General features: G+C 48.6%; 1 long non-coding RNA gene across 1 annotated transcript; it reads right to left on the bottom strand.

The window, feature by feature from the left end:
* Window positions 1-3,711: 3,711 nt before the first annotated feature.
* LOC140422692 (uncharacterized) lies at window positions 3,712-8,553 on the bottom strand. Its single transcript, XR_011947554.1, has 2 exons — window positions 8,386-8,553; window positions 3,712-5,232 (listed from the first exon to the last, which is right to left on the bottom strand). It is a non-coding gene; the product is annotated as an uncharacterized lncRNA (long non-coding RNA).
* Window positions 8,554-12,488: the final 3,935 nt, after the last annotated feature.

Here is a 12,488-nt window from a genome sequence, read left to right as displayed (position 1 = left end):
AAAGATTTCAGAGGCTGAAACAATACCGTACGGCATGCGGTTGTAACAGTACTTTCCGAAAGGTGTATTAAACGTGCAGAGCTTCCTGCTGGACTTGTCCAGGTGTATCTGCCAGAAACCACGCAATGCATCTAGCTTTGTAAAAAATTTGGCGTGTGCCATCTCACTGGTTAGCTCCTCCCGCTTCGGGATTGGGTAGTCTTCCCGCATTATGTTCCGGTTAAGTCTTTAGGATCTATACATATGCGCAACTCTCCTGAGGGCTTCTTCACACAGACCATCAAGCTGACCTAGTCAGTCGGTTCCATCACTTTAGAGATTATACCCTGGTCTTGGAGTTCCTGCAGCTGCACCTTTAAACGTTCCTTCAGAGGAGCCGGCACCCGACGTAGTGCATGGATCACAGGCGTAGCTTCAGGCCCGAGTACGATTTTGTAGCGGTACGGCAGTGTACCCATCCCACTGAACACATCCGGTTATTGTGTCAGGATTTCATCAATGTCAGCCTGAAGAGTCACATTGGCAGAGGACATGGCATGTAAGCGCTACACGAGATTGAGTAGCTTGCATGCATGGGCACCAAGCAGGGAAACCTTGTCAGGCTTGACGATTTCGAATCGCAGTGTGACATTGATGGTCTTGTTGGAGACGTGCCGGTGACAAGACCCTTACGCAGTAATGGCATTGCCATTATAATCAAGGGGCAGCACGGTAGCTTTGTGGATAGCACAATTGCTTCACAGCTCCAGGGTCCCGGGTTCGATTCCGGCTTGGGTCACTGTCTGTGCGGAGTCTGCACATTCTCCCCGTGTGTGCGTGGGTTTCCTCCGGGTGCTCCGGTTACCTCCCACAGTCCAAAGATGTGCAGGTTACGTGGATTGGCCGTGATAAATTGCCCTTAGTGTCCAAAATTGCCCTTAGTGTTGGGTGGGGTTACTGGGTTATGGGGATAGGGTGGCGGTGTTGACCTTGGGTAGGGTGCTCTTTCCAAGAGCCGGTGCAGACTCGATGGGCCGAATGGCCTCCTTCTGTACTGTAAATTCTATGAATTCTATGAAAGTAGCTGGCAGGCCAGCGGAAGGATTTTTGGTCGCCTTTTGATGTGATCAAGATCTGCTTGTGATATGAGATTGGCTGAAGCACCAGTGTCCAGCTTGAACAGGATGCTGTATTGGTTAACATGAACGACAGCACGCCATTCGTCTGCAGAATCCACGGTTTTTGTTTTTTTAAATAATTCTTATTTAAGTTTTCACAAAATATCAACAGCAAAATGTAAAAGGAACCCAATAGAATTAAATACCAAACAATACAAAACAACCCCTGTGCTCCCCTCCCCCCTATACATAAATAATAAATTAACATCCGCCGAAACACAAAGCAAACAAAGCAAATATATACACCCCCTCAGATCCCCCAGTACTGACAAACAAAAATAAAATGGAACCCACCCCCCCCCCCCCCCCCCCCCCTCCCCCCGGGCTGCTGCTGCTGCTGCTGACCATTGTCTACCGTTCTGTCAGGAAGTCCAAGAACGGTTACACCGCCTGAAAAACCCTTGCACCGATCCCCTTAAGGCAAATTTCACCCTCTCCAATTTAATAAACCCCGCCATATCGCTGATCCAGGATTCCACGCTTGGGGGCCTCGCATCTTTCCACTGAAGGAGAATCCTTCGCCGGGCTACCAGGGATGCAAAGGCCAGAATACCGGCCTCTTTCGCCTCCTGCACTCCCGGCTCCTCTGCAACCCCAAATATTGCGAGCCCCCAGCCTGGTTTGACCCTGGATACTACCATCCTTGACACCGTCCTTGCTACCCCCTTCCAAAATTCCTCCAGAGCTGGGCATGCTGTAGCCATGTAAAATGGCTGACTCCCGATTAGAATGGTCAAACCCCGATTTAAAATGGCGAACGGAAGAGGCTGATGGGAAAATCAGCCAACAGGACTCAAACGGACAGCTGCAGGTAAAACAGTGTATTCTCCTCTGGAGAAGTCAGAACAGACCGATACCTGCAGCCATCAACATCACAACAACCCAGCCATCTGCATTTTAATCAGCCATCCCGGGAACAATTGCTACAAATTAGCAATTGAAAGCCGACCCAGACCTTTCGGCGGCAGCAGGGGCTAACACAAAGAAAGGTAAACGACCACCCCCCGATCAAGGAATCACTCCAGTATTGGAGCATATCGAACCAAGTGATTGGGACCAAGTCCAATCACTTGGAACCAGGTACGAGGTCCGCCCCGAGAGGCGGGAAGCCCCTGGGGTCTATAAGAATAGGGGCTAAGTTCAACTCGACCCTTCTTTTCCTGCTCGCAACCTTCGAGACCGTTCTACAAGAAACCGTAAGTTTTACTCCAGCGATCGCTACCAGATAGGCACTCCTGACTATCGACTTATACCAGCTTTTGAATCCCGTAGGCTCAGAACCAATTCGAAAGACCATTCGTTTCCCTGACCTGGTGGGCCATTTCCAAAGTTAAGTATTGGCCTTTAGTGGTAGGTAGTAGTCTAGAAGTAGGATTATTGTATAAGTATTAATTGCTGTATATAATAAATGAGCGTTGATTTAACTCTTACTAAGCGGTATGTTGCATTATTAATCATTACTTGGACTTGAACCACGTGGCGATATCAGAAAGATACCTGGCGACTCATGAGCAAAGGTGACAGAATAAGAATAAGCAAACTAAGGCTAAAACGAGCAACATTTTGGCGACAATGCCCAGAACATATGGGTGTGGTTTGCTGGGCTCCCTGAGCACCTAACACACCTGTCCTCACCCCCCAAAAAACGGCTCATCCTTGTCCCGGTCATGTGTGCCCTGTGCAGCACCTTAAACTGTATGAGGCTGAGCCTCGCGCACAAAGAGGAAAAGTTCACCCTCCCTAGGGCATCTGCCCACGTACCCTCCTCGATCTCCTCCCCCAACTCCTCGCACTTACCTTTCAACTCCTCCACCGAGGCCTCCTCCTCCTCCTGCATCACCTGGTACATTGCCGAGATCTTCCCCTCTCCAACCCACACCCCCGAGACCACCCTGTCCTGTACCGTGCGTGGCGGCAGCAGCGGGAATTCCACCACTTGCAGCCTGCAAACACCCTTACCTGTAGATACCTAAAGGTGTTTCCCGGGGGGAGCCCGTACTTCTCCTCAAGCTCACCCAGGCTCGCGAACTTCCCATCCACAAACAGGTCCCCCAACCTTCTTATCCCTGCTCTGTGCCACCCCGAAAACCCTCCATCTATTCTCCCTGGGACAAACCGGTGGTTCCCCCGTATCAGGGTCCACACCGAGGCCTCCATTGCCCCCAAATGTTGAGGGTAGCTGCCACCACCGGTCTCGTGGTATACCTCATTGGAGGGAGCGGCAGCGGCGCCGTTGCCACGCAGAATCCACGTTGAGGATAGGCGTGTTGCTGAATTAGAGGAGGCCTTGTCACATGTCATAATGATCCCCACACGATATGGGGACTCCGGATATCCAGTCGTCCTCTGGATCCGTGGTGCTACCAGGATCAGCGGCGGGATGTAGATGGGCGTCGAGTATGTGAAACTTGATACCATTTGAATTGCTTTGCAGAGATCCCTTTGTTTCTTTGTTCATTCGCTTTCTGGGATATAGGAAACTGGATGTCTCTTATGTTTCTATGAAATGAATCAAGCTTGCAAGCTAAATAAATAACTTCTTTTTACGTGCGAATCCATCTCAACTTTTATTGAGGCCAGACTGACAGAGAAAGAAATTTGGGAATCAACATCAGGAGCATCCTCCTGTAACCTTATGACGTCTTGGATGGTTGGCATTGACTTGTCAGAAGCAGACATATTTATAGTAGATCGTTTAGTCTGACTTAACATTTTAGGCACCATCTCTTGCTGAATTTGCGCGGCTGTCCGCGCTGCACAATCTGCTTGTTCATTACCAACGTCAACTGGGGTCTTACCATTTGTGTGGGCAGCGCATTTAATGACGAAAATCTGCGCGGGCATAAGGAGGGCCTGCAGTAAGTCATTAACTAAACCCCGGTGGGATATTTGACCACACATAATCATGTCAGGTTGTTCTGACGAAATATCACTCAAATCGTCCCTTATTGTGGTAGTTTCCTGAATCAAGGCTAAACAGTCGTGGCCAGGTGCGTCTTCATAGACAGGGGGACCACTAAGAAAACAGGCTGGATTGATAGTGGTACAGTGTTTAAATGTCAGACGTGGATTGTCCAAAAGGTATATCTCATACCTATTCTGACGAGCTGCGGTAAGATGCTGAGTCTGCAGTTGCCTCAGTAGTGCGATGACCGAGTGGGAGCTGTACACCGTAATATCCTGTTGGAGGGTGAGAGCATGTGACGGCTGTGCGATGGCATTGATTGAACGTAAATCCTGTACTAATCAGTACTGGTCTGATTTGGCTGGTTTAGGCACAGCAAGTATGGGGATGTTACATTCTGATTGGCAAGGGACCAAAATACCCTGTTGCAACAGCTCTCGGATTAATTTGTCCATAGACGGGACTGCAGTCGAGTGTTAATCGTTTCAGGGACCTCAAAATATTTTATGGCAGTGCCGTCTGGCGTGACTTGAAGTGCGTACTCTGTTGGATCTGAATGATCCACTGCCCTCCTTACCATATGCCCCAAATCCCTGGCATGGTACTGGTCGTGGACCTGACGTGTAATATGAGGGCTTACCGAAGCTGACTGTGGCCATAAATGTGGTGGTATTGTAACAAAATCGGCTGTACCTTCTTTTCCCGTGACTGTGGCTGTAACTTTGACTGGCCATTCGGTCCCAATTAATGGCCGGTATTTGTCCTCCAACTCCCTGTTTTGTCCAGTTCTGTCATAGGCCAGGGTAACGTGATGCAGTGAATGTTCAATGTCTAACGTCCACCACTGGGGGTGATAGAAATATAGCACTGTTGTCTCATCCTCCATGATTGGACCGTTACCCCTTCGTCTCCGTACTCTAGCTGGAAGATACACAGTAAATCTCGGGCCAACAAATTACAGTCCAATCCAGTAGTCACTACAAATTGATGATCTGCAGACTTATTCTCGTAAGTGACTGTCACAGGTTCAGAAATAGGATACTCACACACCTGTCCTTGGGACCCCGACAAATGCTGGGTGTGGTCAGATAGTGGTAGGCGAAGTTCTGATTGCAGAGAAGACATGGCTGCTCCACTGTCGATTACAAATGGGTGATGTTCATCTCCTATCTGCAGAGAGATAATATGTTCCCTGTCCGATTAGAGAGTCCTTATGACTAAATTAGCTAGTCAATCCTGTGTTGGGAAAGGGTTTGCCTAGGAGAAGTCAGTGTATCTCGTCTGTCCTCCCCTTGGTGGGTACCCCCTCCTTCTGCTGCCTGTCTTTTAAAGGGGCATTCCTGTTGCCAGTGATCTGCACGGCCGCAATTAAAACATGCATTGCTCCCTCTATATCTGCCCCATCCTCTTCTCCCAGTAGACCAATGGCCCCTCAGAGGGGGTGGCGGTTGTAAAGCTGTTGGTGCATACGGTGGGCCATAAAAAGGAGCTGAGGGTCCCTTTCGGTGGGTTTGATATCCTCCCCCTCGCTGATCCACTCACCCAAAGTCACAATATTGGGGCTCCAGCTGGTAAGCTACCGTTTCTGCCGCTTGTTGGGGTCGCAGATCATCCTTTTTCATTACATACTCAGTCTTAATCTTTGTAACTGAGCCTCCTTCCTGGCCTACACCCTCCTTCCAATAAAATCTGACTGCCCTTGCCATCTGGGAAGGGTCGTTCTCTGTCCAATTCATGTTATTACATTTCACAGCAGTAGCCATGGAAGGTGGTAGGCAATGCATTAACATAGCACAATATTGAGGGGAATTCTGACCATTTTGATATGGTAAGTCGCCTGACTGCCCACGGTAGATTTCATTAAAACATTCCAGAAATTCCTCTGGCTCTTCAATCTTCTTAGGTTTTAGGTCTAAGATAGCAGAAATATTTATGGGCTTTTGAAATGCGCTATTCAACGCATTCAGGATTTGTGTCCCTCTATCGTAGTCTAACGCATGGGCTTGCTGAAGTGCGGCGTGGCTAGCATAATTCAGGTGATTGGTATCTTCCTAATCGGCAACTGTCTCCGAGTCTCACCAGGGGGCACTCTAGCTATTTCCTCTGGTTCTTCCAAGACTTCGACGTCCCTCCCTGTCCCTAGAGGGAGTTCTTTCTCTTTCAATCCTGGCATCTCCCTTTGTTCTCGAAATTTGCGGTTTCCCCTTGGTCTGAAGGGATTTAGGTGGTATGCTTAATTGTTTCTGGTTAGGATCAAGCCCTTCTCTCGCTGTCCGAGATCGGGTCCTAGAGCTAACTGGGCTTGCGGAACAGAGCTCCTCTTCCCCTACTGATCGTGAAGATGGTAAATCGGGACCCACGCTATCAACCAAAAGGGCTGGAGTTACTGGCATGATTGGAATCTGGGGAGACAGAACTGGACAAAACAGGGAGTTGGAGGACAAATACCGGCCATTAATTGGGACTGAATGGCCAGTCAAAGTTACAGCCACAGTAAATTATTATACTCTGGTGGTTCTGGAATTAGTGCAGACAATGCTACGGGTGCAGTCGGAACTTTTCCTGACATTTTTAAATCATCGAATTGATCATTTCCTGTCAATTCAAGGCCAGCCATTGAACTACGTAGCCCATCTTTTGTTTGACCCGAGCCTTTCCTGTCTTTACTTGCGCGTTTTTTTTTGAATGCACATTCCTTTTTCAAGACCTGTAATGTTTTTTTTTCCCCTGTTCACTAATTGGAATTCCCATTTTAAGGGCATTGTCCTGCCAACTTGATAACATGATCCTATCTCTTTCCTCTTGACAATATTGACTCCATAATCCAATTAACTCTTTAGCTTTCATTAGTGCATTTGGCTCTTTCTTTTTTTTAAAATTATATATATATTTTTTAATTTGCTTATTTATAACCAATGGCAATTTTTTTTTTGCTCCTTGGCAAAACGATTGAAAAGGTTCTAACAGTGTTCTTTTAAAACTTAAAATGTTTGAAAATTCAAATTGAATTACTGCAACTTGCAAGCTTAGCTCTGATCTCAACTCAGAACTAAATTTACGATTTGCTTAACACAAACTTGTATAACATTTACAACTTAATTAATTCTTTATCTTAACAATTTTTCTTTTAACAAGTTTTTCTTACATTCTCAAAAATGTTGGCTGCTATCAATGAGGGAGGTGATGTATACCGGAGCAAAGTCAACTGTCATCTCCAGATTTACACTTTTTAAAATGGTGTCAGTGATCTTCTTTAAGTTTCTATTAATTCACAAATAAAATGAGATAAACATTATTTCAAGTAAGTAAAACTTAAGATTCTGGCAATTTCAATCAATTGCTTTCGAAAATAATAACTTTTATCAAAGAGGTGGAGAAACCCACTGGTTTCCTTTAATTAATTCAAAACGTAACTTTGCTGGAGTTCACTGACTCAAAGGAAAGGTATCCGATTACACTACAGGCTGCTGCTGTTATCTCAAGGCCTGAGTGAGAAGCACTGTCTGTCGTCTTTAACTTTGGCTGCTGCTGTTAACCCTTTGAGAGACTTCTGCTTCAACCAATATGCAGCTTCCAGCTCTATGGATGTTCTTTGTCTTGAAATTTATCCAAGCAATTCCCCACAATCTCAACTAGTCCTCAGAACTGCGCCCTTTGCCACCACAGTCCAAGGGTACAATTTTAGCTTAATCAACTATAGATTTAAAACACTCACACATGGAATTGAATCATCTGTTTTAGATGTCACATCAACCCATAACCTAACCCAAGCCGAATCAGAACTCACACATGGAGTTGAACCATCTTCAAATTTAGATGTCACATCAACCCATAACCTAACCCAAGCCGAATCAGAACTCACACATGGAGTTGAACCATCTTCAAATTTAGATGTCACATCAACCCATAACCTAACCCAAGCCGAATCAGAACTCACACATGGAATTGAACCATCTTCAGATTTAAAAACACTTATTTAACTGAACCCTCATCTGCTGAAGTCACATCAGTCGTCAACAACACAATTAACCCAAAACTGAACTATCAATTATGATAGCCCATCAGTTTAATTTGCTAATCCCCAGACTGACCTTTGATTTCGTCGAGACAATCTTTCCGTACCAACCGCGAGTGACCAGACTAATCAGACGATAAGAAGAGGGGAAAAAGCAATGCGCGGTCATTTTCCAGCTACACATTGTGGGCCCCTTCTTCCCACTCTCCCTGTTCATAATCAGTCTAATTCTGACTTCGCGGTTGGTCAGAATCGTCTTGAGAAATCCCGGGTTTCGGCACCAAATGACAAAACATAAATTTCTTTACCCGTCAGTCTGGCCTCAATAAAAGTCGAGATGGATTTGCAGGTACAGCATTAGTTATTTTATTTGGCTTGCAAGCTTGATTCATTTCACAGAGGCATAAGACACATCCAGTCTCCTACACCCCGGAAAGCGAATGAACAAAGAGACAAAGGGATCTCTGCAAATCAATTCAAATGGTGTCAGGTTTCACATACACGATTCCCATAGGTCATCCTATACCCCACCTGACCTGGTCATACATTCTGATTGGCTCTCTTGCAATCCCTTCCTCTGGCCCCTATTACCCAGCATCCTTTTCTCCTCCTTTGGTGGACACACCTCCTCCTTGCTTTGCCATGCGGTCTGAAATCCTTTGTCTGTGAACTCACCAGAATGAGACTGGCCTATCTCTACATTACAGTAACTAATATCTCGAAAGTAACTATTTTATATCACATTCGTCACAGGTATCTTTCTGATACCGCCACATGGTTCAAGTCCGAGTAATGATTAATAATCCAATACACTGCTTAGTAAGATTTAAATCAAAGCACATTTATTATACACAACAATCACTAATCATGTATAAATTCTACGTCTAAGCTACTTCTACAGCTAACAGGCCAATACTTAACTTGGAACTGGCCCACCAGTTCAGGGAAACGAATGGCCTTTCGTTCGGGTTCTGAGACTGCGGGATTCGAAGTTGGTACAGATTGGTAGCTAGGAGCGCCTATCTCGTAGCGAGCATTGAAGTAAGACTTACTGGATATCAGCGGCGGCTGGACCGGTCACTGCCAAGGGTTGGTTCGCGTTGCTGAGTGACCCGGTCAAGAAGAACGATTTGAACTTGGGCTTGATTCTTATAGTCCCCAGGGGCTTCCCGCCTTTCGGGGCGGACCCTGTACCTGGTTCCAAGTGATTGGACTTTGTCCCAATCACTTGGTTCGGTTTTCTCCAATGCTGGAGCGGTTCCCTGATCGATGGGCGGTTCTGAGGTGGTCGTTCACCTCCTTTTGTGTAGGCTTCTGCTGGCGCCAAAGAGTCTGGTTTGGCTTTATGTGTCTAAATGTTGCTCATTGTTCCCGGGGATTGCTCATTAATATGCAGATGGCTGGTGTTTTGTTATACTGATGGTTGCTGGTATGGATCTTATCTGGCCTTTCCAGAGGTAAATACACACTCAACCCGCAGCTGCTCGTTTGTGTCCTGTTGGCTGACTTTCCCATCAGCCATTGCCGTTCGCCATTTTAAATCGGGAGTTAGCCATTCTAAATCGGGAGTTAGCCATTTTAACTGGCTACATCTTATACTCTATGCCTTGGCTAATAAAGGCAAGTATCCCATCTTATTTGCCTGTCCTGCCCCTTCAGGGATTTCACACTTTCTGGTCAATAAACTTTGCATTTTAAAAAAAATTACTTTATCAGAACTACAATGCCAGAGCTCAGAGTGTGGACAGAGGCAAACCCCCAATCCAGCTTCCTGCTCGCTCCAAAAACCAACCCAAACCAAATCTAATTCATGGTCCCCACAAGTCACGCCGGATCCAGATACCACACCTGACCTCACGCTCATCTTAGCCAAAAGGCCGAAAAGCGACTTAGATCCATAGAATCCTTACAGTGGAGGAGGCCATTTGGCCCATCGGGACTGCACCAACCCTCTGAAAGTGCACGTCGCATCCATCACCATAACCCCACCTAACCCCACTTTTTGGACACTAAGGGACCATTTTAGCATGGCCAATCCACCTTAACCTGCACATTTTATCTTCAGTTTATTATCAAGCTTGACAAGTCTGGTCTGAAAATGAATGGTGGTGATTGAGGAAACCTGGGCTTTATTGATTTTTCAGGGGGGTGGGTTGGGGGCGGGGAGGAGGGAGCAAGACGTTGAGGGCGGGGCTAGCGTTTGATGGACGGTTCCACTGGCCAGTCAGGGCACGATGCCAGAGCCGACACCACCTCCCTCTGTGATGCAATAAAGCTTCGGCTATCCGTGACGTCAGGACACCGCGCAGATTACGATTGACAGCGGCCTGGACCAATGGAGCCCCGCCCTTCACATGGCCGACTTTCAACCAATAGGACTGGGTCCTAAAACAGCCGGTCAAAATGATTTTTAAAACTGTATGTCCGGGGCGGATATCGACTTCGCTTTCAATTCAGGGGGTCAAGACGAGAGAGAGAGGGGGAGGATTTTGTTTTTTAAAAAACGACGGTTAGATCCTTAATTTACAGGCAGAAACGGACCAACCGGCAGCGCCGAAATAGGAACGGTCCTGTCCGCCCCGCACTCTCACCGTCCAATCACATGGCGGCTCTTGAAAAGGGGCGGGTGCGGATTGGCGCAAGCGTTGGCGGCTCGCGCGAGGCGGAACCCGAGGAGGTCGGGCGTCCCGGACGACGGTGAAGGGCGGTGGAGCTCACCAATGGGAGAGGAGAGCCGCCTGACGGACGGGCGTCGTCCCCAATCAGGGAGGGGGTGGTAACACGAGCACTTGACGGCCGGCGTCCAATGGGAGCGAGGGCGAGGCATGACCCGTCACAATCGGTGGGGCTGACGGACGGCCCGGCCCCGCCAATGGGAGGGGTCGGCGGAAAGGGGCGGGGTCGGACGCCGTCCAATCGGACGGGCGGGGATAGGGGGCGGGGCGGGGTGTAAGCCCCGCCCAGTCTTTCCCTCCCTCTCGCCGCTTCGGCTCAGTCTCTCGGCGGCCGCCATTTTGTTGATTGTTGTGTCGGGGAGCGCTTCTTTTTGTTGTAAAAAACAAACATCCCCCCCCCCCTTTTCTCTCCCACCTTTCCAACACACGACGATCGCTTTCTCTCTCGCTTTTTTTTTTTGGGTGGGGGGGGGTGGGAAGCGGGTTGGCAGGAGGAGGAGGGGGGAGAAAAAGCTCCGATTCTCTTTCCCCCCGACCGGCCTCGCCGCCATTTTATCCCCGGGTCGGCGCCGCGTTTCCTTTCGGAGGAGTTCGCAGCTTCTCGCCCTGTCCCCTCCTGCAGCTGATCAGTTCCTCATCTCTTCTTCTTTGTGTCTCCATCTAGATCTCGTCCGCTTGAGATATATATATATATAACCCCTCTCTTTCCCGCCCCCCCAAACACGCACGCAGCCCCCCCCCCCCTCTTTTCCCCCTTTCTACCCTGAACCTCAGCCAAACACCCTCCCCAAAAACACACACTTGTCCTCTCCTCTTCCTCCTCACTTTTTTTTTTAAAAAGTGAGATTTATTACACACACGAACGCACATATATCCCCCCCCCCCCCCCCAACCACCAAAAAACAAGCAAAAAGCCGCCTCTCCACATCCTCCTTCCTTCCTTCCTCCTCTCCCCTCTCGGGGGTTTTGTCCTCTCGGTGAGTACAAAGTCGTGAGCAGAAAAAGAAAGTAGGCAACCAAAAAAAAAGCTGGGGGGGGGGGGGGGGGCGGGGGGGGGGTTGTTGGAAGATAAGATGAAAATCTTGCAGGGGAAAGGGCGTGTTCTAGTTTGGGGGGAGGATTTTCTATTTTTTAAAAAAAATTAATGGCTCGAGACGTTTCGATGAAGCGAGGAATAAATATATATAAATATTGGGGGGGATGGGGACGGTAGGGAAGAGCCGGCGCCGAATCTTAGGTGGGATCCCCGGTTTCGGTTAATGGGGAGCCTGCCGCGGTTTCCAGCGTTTGTCCCCGAACCTAGCACGGCGTTGGAGCTCGGATCTAGCTCCGTCCCGGTGTGCGTTCTTGCATCTAGTACCGTTCGCTCGTAGGCGTAGCTCGGTTCCGGCGTTCGCGCGTAGACGTAGCTCGGTTCCGCCGTTCGCTCGTAGACGTAGCTCGGTTCCGCCGTTCGCTCGTAGACGTAGCTCGGTTCCGCCGTTCGCTCGTAGACGTAGCTCGGTTCCGGCGTTCGCTCGTAGACGTAGCTCGGTTCCGGCGTTCGCTCGTAGACGTAGCTCGGTTCCGCCGTTCGCTCGTAGACGTAGCTCGGTTCCGCCGTTCGCTCGTAGACGTAGCTCGGTTCCGCCGTTCGCTCGTAGACGTAGCTCGGTTCCGCCGTTCGCTCGTAGACGTAGCTCGGTTCCGCCGTTCGCTCGTAGACGTAGCTCGGTTCCGCCGTTCGCTCGTAGACG

This window comes from Scyliorhinus torazame, chromosome 5, assembly GCF_047496885.1.
Source record: "Scyliorhinus torazame isolate Kashiwa2021f chromosome 5, sScyTor2.1, whole genome shotgun sequence".
NCBI classification, from domain to species: domain Eukaryota; kingdom Metazoa; phylum Chordata; class Chondrichthyes; order Carcharhiniformes; family Scyliorhinidae; genus Scyliorhinus; species Scyliorhinus torazame.
Note: the sequence above shows the minus strand (reverse complement) of the source record. Positions and strands in the feature narration are given on the sequence as shown.